The sequence below is a fragment of the Aethalodelphis obliquidens genome, unplaced genomic scaffold (genome assembly GCF_003676395.1).
Source record: "Aethalodelphis obliquidens isolate GAN/ISIS:26980383/991018 unplaced genomic scaffold, ASM367639v1 scaffold63, whole genome shotgun sequence".
In the NCBI taxonomy this organism is placed as follows: domain Eukaryota; kingdom Metazoa; phylum Chordata; class Mammalia; order Artiodactyla; family Delphinidae; genus Aethalodelphis; species Aethalodelphis obliquidens.
Genome location: NW_020838007.1, coordinates 10,825,853 through 10,836,666, shown reverse-complemented (window position 1 = coordinate 10,836,666; position 10,814 = coordinate 10,825,853).

The following is a 10,814-nucleotide window of genomic DNA, read 5'->3' as shown; positions in this document are numbered from 1 at the left end:
ACGAGAGGAGATTATATAACCCATGAATGTCAAAATTTACCTTAAATATGTGAGTATTTTACCATCCAGGAAGTCCCACCTAGTGAGTAGAGCCAACAGATCAGCCTGGATAGTACTTCAGAAGTTCAGCACAGGAAGCTATCCCTTCAGACGCCCTATTACCCATTTTGCTTCTGGCGTCCTGATTTAGCCATCCCCTCATCCCAGTAGCTGATTTAACCTTACCGATCTGCCTAGTGCAGCCTTTTTCCAAGTCCTTCTGTTCCGAGGGATGTCAGCTCCCAACCTGGCCAGGTGCAGAGCCTCGAATGAACTCCTAAGTCCTTTGACTTCTTCATGGTTATTGCCTAGATATAAATAGGACTTCTCAACTTCATGAACCAGAGTTCCTAATCTTCAAAGCTAGAACCCCCAAAGAAGCTCAGCCTGATTACCTAAAGGCGGGTCACTCTCTAACACTGTACCCTTCTCAAACATCAACTTCTCAGTGAGGACATCCCTAACCACAATATTGAAAGTTGCACATATATCTCTGCCATGACACTCCAAACAAATTCATCTTGTTTAATTTCTGACTCTCTCCACCTGAAGGTCAGCTCCAAGGTGGGCAATATTTTTGCCTATCTTATTCAGTAACTAAAGCTGGATAGACACTTAAAAATATGTTTTTGGAATATCATGCCTTTATTCTAGTAGCTGGATTACTAGAAGTTATTATCTTGTTATTCTGTGCTAGGTCTATGTCTCCTTTGCTTGCCCAATACATCTTTATCGGAATATAATTGCTTTACAATGGTGTGTTAGTTGCTGCTGTATAACAAAGTGAATCAGCTATACGTATACATATATCCCCGTATCTCCTCCCTCTTGCGTCTCCTTCCCACCCTCCCTATCCCACCCCTCTAGGTGGACACAAAGCACCGAGCTGATCTCCCTGTGCTATGTGGCTGCTTCCCACTAGCTAGCTATTTTACGTTTGGTAGTGTACATATGTCCATGTCACTCTCTCACTTTGTCCCAGCTTACCCTTCCCCCTCCCCGTGTCCTCAAGTCCATTCTCTATGTCTGAGTCTTTATTCCTATCCTGCCCCTAGGTTCTTCAGAACCTTTTTTTTTTTTTTTTAGATTCCATATATATGTGTTAGCATATGGTATTTGTTTTTCTCTTTCTGACTTACTTCACTCTATATGACAGTCTCTAGGTCCATCCACCTTGCTACAAATAACTTAATTTCATTTTTTATGGTTGAGTAATATTCCACTGTATATATGTGCCACATCGTCTTTATCCATTCCTCTGCTGACAAACACTTAGGTTGATTCCATGTCCTGGCTATTGTAAATAGAGCTGCAGTGAACATTTTGGTACATGATGCTTTCTGAATTATGGTTTTCTCAGGGTTTATGCCCAGTAGTGGGATTGCTGGGTCATATGGTAGTTCTATTTTTAGTTTTTTGAGGAACCTCCATACTGTTCTCCATAGTGGCTGTATCAGTTTACTTTCCCACCAACAGTGCAAGAAAACCACCAACTTTAAATACATATTTGATTCCATTTGGATAACAGAAAAATAAATATGACAATAGACATGTCTAGAGTTAAAGAACATACATATAGCCATAAATATAATACTAAAGCTCTCCCAGCATGCCTGGAATTATAACCTGAAATGCAGCTTAATTGGGTTTACCATCAATTCCCAAAGAGGTTAACTACTGAGAATATACCACAGTCATTATAAAAGACTTATCCTTCAGTCTTAATCTTCAACATAACATGGTAGAAAGGTTCTAACACATAATATTGGAAAAAGCATTTTAGTGATATCCTAAAAATAAAGATGATTTCCATCATCCATCATGTTTTCTGGTCATCTTACAGTTGGCTAGGGAAAATAATGATTTTATAAGAAATATGGGTTTAGGAGCCAGGATTGTGACAGCATCTGCATTTGATCACCAATTCCCTTTGTAAGTAAAGTTTCTATGTGAAACAAAGCTGAAGCTCAAAATTAGGGCACATAAAAACTCATTGCCTATTTTACTTTTTACTTACAGATTTGTGCAACAGATGAAACAACCAGGAAACTACTGAAATCTTATCCATTAAAATACTGAATGGTTCCTTCTGCTCCAAGTTACATCAAAATCTAGTCATATAGATGCGTGCCTTATTAGCAAATTTCCAAATGAACATTATTCTCTGGTAATGCAAATGAATAATTCAAACTTTCCTGCTTTTTTCCTATGGTTTATATACTCTTAAAAGTTAAAAATAACAGAGATTTTAGTGTCTCTATTTGTAAATATGATATTACGAAAATCATGGAGTTTGTTTTACGCTTCTAGATCTTCTATATCTGTTTTATAAAGAATTTCCATCGTCTCCTGGTAGAATTTGATTAATAATTTAACCACTAAGCATATTCTACACTTCCAGAGAATTCAAATTGTAAGGTCTAATGACTTTGAGAAACACACAGTTGCTTTTATATCATTCATTCTAAAACGGTGCCACCCAATATGATAGCCATTAGCCATAGTGACTATTTAAATCTAAATTAATTAAAAATAAATAAAATTATAACTTCAGCTCATGGCTGTCATTCCAGGTGAAAGGGAGTAAGCATGCTTCACCCTTTCTTTCACACTGAACACAACTATAAAGCCCAGAAAGAATGCATGGTGCAACTATTTGAAATCTCTGAAAATTAAATAGCAGCAGGCACATCAGGAAGGTCACCAGAGTTTGAATTACCACAGCATCAGTAGTGAAGTTACCATTCTTCATCACCAGTAGCCTCTGACTTGAATCCAACGCAGCCCAAAACCCGGAAGTAAGCACTGTGGCTCAGACAGACTCCAGGAGGAGCACTCTAGACCTGGCTCAGAACTAGGGAAGGACACTCAGTGTTCAGGAAGGGGGAAAGGTTATTTTCTCTTCTCTGCCATGGCCCAGCCCCCAGGCAATCCCATGGCAGAATTGACAGTAATAGTTATGAGACCCTGCAAGAGCCAAGATTCCTAGGGAAAGGAACCCTCTTCCCTGATCCTCAAAGCTGCAGCTGAAAGAAGGTAGAACAAAACCGTGTTGCTTTTTTTCTCTCTAGAATGTAAGCCCAAACACAGCAGTGCAAGAGAGGGATCACTAAAGCCCCAAGTGTCTGGACAGAGGACCAAAGAGTTTCTTACCTAGGAAATGACTGAGATGGAAGGGCTTGGGAAAGCAACTCCAAAAACTTGTTTATGAACTCCTGGGCTCACTCTGGACCTGCAACTGTGTGACTCTGATCCAAATTAGTATACCAAAGACTCTGCGAACTGAACTAACTAGAAACCACTGCCTAGGCCTCAGACTGACCTCTGAGTGGTACTCACCCAGGATATATCCAAAAAGCATTACAAAGGCTTTGAAAATTGAACAGATATTGAAATTATAACCCATAGAAGGTAGGTAGGAATTTGTGGACTGTCTGGATTAATTGCCTGCTAAAATAAAAATAGTTACATCCTCTATAGAATTTAAATAAGACTCAGACTCTCATAATGTACTATTCAAAATGTCCATTCCTTCCTTCCTTCCTTCCTTTTCTTTCTCTCTCTCTCTCTCTCTCTCTCTCTTTTCTTCTCACCGTGTGGCTCACAGGGTTTTGGTGCTAGAGCCGGGTGTCAAACCTCTACCTCTGAGGTGGGAGAGCCGACTTCAGGACACGGACCCATCAGAAACCTCCCAGCTCCACATAATATCAAACGGAAAAAGCTCTCCCAGACATCTGCATCTCCATGCTAAGAACCAGCTTCACGCAACAACCAGCAAGCTACAGTGCTGGATACTCTATGCCAAACAACTAGCAAGACAGGAACACAACCACACCCGTTAGTAGAGAGGCTGCCTAAAATCATAATACGGTCACAGACAACCAAAAACACACCACTGGACAAGGTCCTGCCCACCAGAAAGACAAGATCCAGCTTAATCCACCAGAAAACAAACACTAGTCTCCTCCACCAGGAAGCCTACACAACCCACTGAACAAATCTTAGCCACTGGGGGCAGACACCAAAAACAATGGGAACTACGAACCTGCAGCCTGTGAAAAGGAGACCCCAAACACAGTAAGTTAAGCACAATAAGAAGACAGAGAAACACACAGCAGATGAAGGAGCAAGGAAAAAACCCACCAGACCAAACAAATGAAGAGGAAATAGGCAGTCTACCTGAAGAATTCAGAGTAATGATAGTAAAGATGATCCAAACTCTCGGAAATAGAATGGAGAAAATACAAGAAACGTTTAACAAGGACCTAGAAGAACTAAAGAGAGCAAAGAACCAATGATGAACAACACAATAAATGAAATTTTAAATTCCCTAGAAGGAATCAATAACAGAATAACTGAGGCAGAAGAACGGAAAAATGACCTGGAAAATAAAGTAGTGGAAATAACTACCACAGAGCAGAATAAACAAAAAACAATGAAAAGCACTGAGGACAGTCTCAGAGACCTCTGGGACAACATTAAATGCACCAACATTCGAATTATAGGGGTCCCAGAAGAAAAAGAGAAAAAGAAAGGGACGGAGAAAATATTTGAAGAGATTATAGCTGAAAACTTACCTAATATGGGAAAGGAAATAGTTAATCAACTGCAGGAAGTGCAGAAGGTCCCATACAGGATAAATCCAAGGAGAAACACGCCAAGACACATTATCAATCAAACTACCAAAAATTAAATACAAAGAAAAAATATTAAAAGCAGCAAGGGAAAAGCAACAAATAACATACAAGGGAATCCCCATAAGGTTAACAGCTGATCTTTCAGCAGAAACTCTGCAAGCCAGAAGGCAGTGGCAGGACATATTTAAAGTGACGAAAGGAAAAAACCTACAACCAAGATTACCCTATGCAGCAAGGATCTCATTCACATTTGACAGAGAAATTAAAACCTTTACAGACAAGCAAAACCTAAGAGAATTCAGCAGCACCAAACAAGCTACACAATAAATGCTAAAGCAACTTCTCTATGCAACAAACACAGGAGAAGGAAAAGACCTACAATAGCAAACCCAAAACAATTAAGAAAATGGTAATAGGAACATACATATCGGTAAGTACCTTAAATGTAAATGGATTAAATGCTCCAACCAAAAGACACAGACTGGGTGAATGGATGCAAAAACAAGACCCGTATATATGCTGTCTACAAGCCACCCACTTCAGACCTAGGGACACATACAGACTAAAAGTGAGGGGATGGAAAAAATATTCCATGCAAATGGAAATCAAAAGAAAGCTGGAGAAGCAATTCTCATATCCAACAAAATAGACTTTAAAATAAAAACTATTACAAGAGACAAAGAAGGACACTACATAATCATCAAGGGATCGATCCAAGAAGAAGATATAACAATTGTAAATATTTATGCACCCAATATAGGAGCAGCTCAGTACATAAGGCAAATGCTAATAGCCATAAAAGGGGAAATCAACAGTAACACAATCATATTAGGGGACTTTAACACCCCACTTTCACCAATGGAAGGATCAACCAAAGGGAAAATAAATAAGGAAACACAAGCTTTAAATGATATATTAAACAAGATGAACTTGACTGATATTTACACAACATTCCATCCAAAAACAACAAAATACACTTACTTCTCAAGTGCTCATGGAACATTCTCCAGGATAGATCATATCTTGGGTCACAAATCAAATCTTGGTAAATTCCAGAAAATTGAAATCGTATCAAGTATCTTTTCCGATCACAACGCTATGAGACTAGATATCAATTACAGGAAAAAAAATGTAAAAAATACAACCACACGGAGGTTAAACAATACACTACTTAATAACCAAGAGATCACTGAAGAAATCAAAGAGGAAATCAAAAAATACCTAGAAACAAATGACAATGAAAACACGATGACCCAAAACCTAAGGGATGCAACAAAAGCAGTTCCAAAAGGGAAGTTTATAGCAATAAAATCCTACTTGAAGAAACAAAAAACATCTCCAATAAACAACACCTAAAGCAATTAGAGAAAGAAGAACAAAAATCCCCTTAAATTTAGCAGAAGGAAAGGAATCATAAAGATCAGATCAGAAATAAACGAAAAAGAAATGAAGAATAGCAAAGATCAATAAAACTAAAAGCTGGTTCTTTGAGAAGATAAACAAAATTGATAAACCATTAGCCAGACTCATCAAGAAAAAAAGGAAGAAGACTCAAATCAACAGAATTAGAAATGGAAAAGGAAGAGTAACAACTAACACTGTAGAAATACAAAGGATCATGAGAGATTACTACAAGCAACTCTATGCCAATAAAATGGACAACCTGGAAGAAATGGACAAATTCTTAGAAAAGCACAACCTCCCGAGACTGAACCAGGAAGAAAGAAAATTTAAAAGACGATTCACAAGCACTGAAATTAAGACTGTGATTAAAATCTTCCAACAAACAAAAGCCCAGGACCAGATGGCTTCACAGGCAAATTCTAACAATCATTTAGAGAAGATCTAACACTTATCCTTCTCAAACTCTTCCAAAAAATAGCAGAGGGAGGAACACTCCCAAACTCATTCTATGAGACCATCATCACCCTGATACCAAAACCAGACAAAGACCTCACAAAGAAAGAAAACTACACGTCAATATCAATGATGAACATTGATGCAAAATTCCCAACAAAGTACTAGCAAACAGAATCCAACAGCACATTAAAAGGATCATACACCATGATCAAGTGGGGTTTACCCCAGGAATGCAAGGATTCTTCAGTATATGCAAATCAAGCAATGTGATACACCATATTAACAAACTGAAGGATAAAGACTGTATGATCCTCTGGGCAGCAGTATAAAAAACCTCGTTTTAAAAAAAGACTTAAAAAAAAAAAGACTGTATGATCATCTCAATAGATGCAAAAAAAGCTTTGGACAAAATTCAACACCCATTTATGATAAAAAACCCTCCAGAAAATAGGCATAGAGGGAACGTACCTCAACAAAATAAAAGCTACATATGACAAACCCACAGCCAACATCTTTATCAATGCTGAAAAACAAACCATTTCACCTAAGATCACTAACAAGATGACGCTGCCCCCTCTCACCCCTGTTATTCAACATAGTTTTGAAAGTTTTCGCCACAGCAATCAGAGATTAAAAAGAAATAAAAGGAATCCAAACAGGAAAAGAAGTAAAACTGTCACTGTTAACAGATGACATGATACTATACATAGAGAATCCTAAAGATGCTACCAGAAAACTACTAGAGCTAATCAACGAATTTGGTAAAGGATACGATATTAATGCACAGAAATCTCTTGCATTTCTATACAGTGATGATGAAAAATCTTAAAGAGAAATCAAGGACACACTCCCATTTACCACTGCAACAAAAAGAATAAAATACCTAGGAATAAACCTACCTAAGGAGACAAAAGACCTGTATGCAGAAAGCTATAAGACACTGATGAAAGATATTAAAGATGTTACAAACAGATGGTGCCATATACCATGTTCTTGGATTAGAAGAATCAACATTGTGAAAATGACGATACTACCCAAAGCAATCTACAGATTCAATGCAATTTCTAACAAACTTCCATTGGCATTTTTCACAGAACTAGAACAAAAAATTTCACAATTTGTAGGGAAACACAAAAGACCCCGAATAGCCAAAGCAACCTTGAGAAAGAAAAACAGAGCTGGAGGAATCAGGCTCCCTGACTTTACACTATACTACAAAGCTACAGTAATCAAGACAGTATGGTACTGGCACAAAAACAGAAATATTGATCAATGGAACAGGGTAGAAAGCCCAGAGGTAAACCCATGCACATATGGTCACCTTAGTTTTGATAAAGGAGGCAAGAATATACAGTGGAGGGCTTCCCTGGTGGCGCAGTGGTTGAGAGTCCACCTGCCGATGCAGGGAACATGGGTTCGTGCCCCGGTCCGGGAAGATCCCACATGCAGCGGAGCGGCTGGGCCCGTGAGCCATGGCCGCTGGGCCTGTGCGTCTGGAGCCTGTGCTCCGCAACGGGAGAGGCCACAACAGTGAGAGGGCCGCGTACCGCAAAAAAAAAAAAAAAAAGAATATACAGTGGAGAAAAGACAGCCTCTTCAATAAGTGGTGCTGGGAAAACTGGACAGCTCCATGTAAAAGAATGAAATTAGAATACTCCCTAACACCATACACGAAAATAAACTCACGATGGATTAAAGGCCTAAACGTAAGGCCAGACACTATAAAACTCTTAGAGGAAAACATAGGCAGAACACACTAGGACATAAATCACAGCAAGGTCCTTTTTGACTCACCTCCTAGAGAAATGGAAATAAAAGCAAAAATAAACAAATTGGACCTAATGAAACTTAATAAAGATGTTAAAAAAATAAGTAAATAAAATAAAATAAAATCTTGCTTAAAAAAAAATGCTAAAGGAAGCTCTCATACAGAAGGAAAGTGACACTAGAAGGAAACTTGGAACAACAAGAAAAAAAGAATAACTAGATAGAAAGGATAAATACCTTGATAAACTTAATAGACCATTCTCTTCTTGAATTCTTTATGTTTGACAATTGAAAACAAAAATTTTAATTTGAAATTGATGGGATTTACAGTGTAGATATAATATATATGACAACTATAGCATGAAGGGTGAGGACAAAGGGACCTAAAAGGTGGTGAGATTTTTTACATTCCAACTGAAGTGGCAAAATATCAATTGAATTATACTGTTAAAAGTGAATTATGAAAATAAAAGAAAAAGTGAATTATGCATTTTGGAAGCCCTAGACCTACCACCAAAAAAAATTATACAAAATGATATACTAAAAAGTCACAACAGATAAATTAACACAGAACACTAAAAAATATTGAAATAACCCAAAGAAGTCCAGAAAGGGGCAAAGAAGGAAACAAGCCAACAAACAAACAAACAAAAACAAAGGGAACAAGCATAAAATGAACAACAAAATGGTAAACTTAAATCCAAACATATCAATAAATGCATTAAATGTAAATGGTCTAAGCACACTAGTTAAAAGACAGATTGTCACCATGGTCAAAAAATGATGAATCAACTCTAGGTTGTCCATGCTAAACTCACTTCAAATATAATGATATACTGGGACTTCCCTGGTGGTCCACTGGTTAAGACTCTGTGCTTCCAATGAAGGGGACATGGGTTTGATACCTGGTCATGGAACAAAGATCCCACATGCCACGCAGCACAGCCAAAAATAATAATAGTAGTAGTAATGATATACGTAGGTTACAAACACTAATCAACAGTAAGTTGTAGTGGCCACATTAATATCAAACAAAGTAAACTTCAGAGCAAAGAAAGTTCCCAGGGATAAAGAAGGATATCACCTCTTGATAAAAGGATCAATTCACAATAAGGCATAGCAATTCAAAGTGTTTATCCATATTACTGGAGTTTCAGATTACATGAAACAAAAATTGAAAGAACTGAAAAATGATACATGCAAATCTACGATTATGTTTAGAGAATTTGACATTCCTCTCTCAGTAACAATAGAACTAGTGGACAGGAACTCAGTAAGGATAAATAAGAACTGAACAATGCCACTGACCAATTGGATGTAATAGACATTAATAGAACATTCCACCCAACAACACAGTCTTTTCCAGTGTACATAGAACTTTCACTAAGATATGTCCTGGATCATAAAAAAAAACCTTAGGATATTTAAAAGAATTGAAATTATGGAAAATATATTCTCAGACCATAACAGAATTATACTTAAAATCAAAACCAGAGAGATAACAGAAAAAGCTACTAACACATGGAAATTAAACAGCACTTCTAAATAATCCATGGGTCAAAAAAGAATTCTCAAGGGAAATTTTAAAATATTTTTTACTGAATTGAAAATGGAAAAATAGCATAATAAAATTTGTGAGATGATGCAAATATCTTTTAGAACAAAGTATTATATCTTTATAAGAGAAAAGAAGAAATGTCTCAAATCAGCATAAGATTCTACCTTAAGAAATAAGAAAAACAAAACAAAATAAAAGCAAATTAAGTTGAAGGATATAATAAAGATAAGAGCAAAAAATCAATGAAATTGATTAGAGGAAAGCAATAGAGAAAATTAATGAGGCCAGAGGCTGGTTCTTTGCAACGGTCAATAAGATTGATGAACCTCTAGCAAGAATCAAAGTAAAAACAGAGAGAACAGGATTTGCCAATATCATAAAGGAAATGAAAATGAAAGAAATATGATTACTACACACAGAAATGTAATTTCCTGTTCCATTTGTTGAATGAACATCAGACTAATTTTTAGTCTTTTCATGGACCAATGTGCCTTCCAAGGAAAAGGGCAAGGATGCAAATGTTAGAAAGATTGGTTTCCATGGTATATGGTCATGGGTATTGAATGGAATTTACCTGTGTCAATAATTTTTCATGTTAGAAACTTTTCCCTGGATTTTGACAGGAAACTTAAACCAAGCATTAGCCAAAGTTCACCTATTCAACTGGAACAACTCACTTTGGCTATTTCAGACCTTTACAAAGACATGGAGAAAGTTACAGGATAATTTAAAAGATTCTCAAAGATTTTTCTTTCTCTATAATACCTCTCATCCCATTGACTTACCATAATTTATCAAAAAACACTGGTAAAATTTATACGATTTAAAACATTTTGTCCATAATTATCCTATTAAAATGCAAGTATGTTACCCAGGAATTCATGTAATACCATCTCTTTTTCAGATAAGCAAAGAAAGAAGAGAACTCTGAGTAAATAGGACACAGAAAAGAT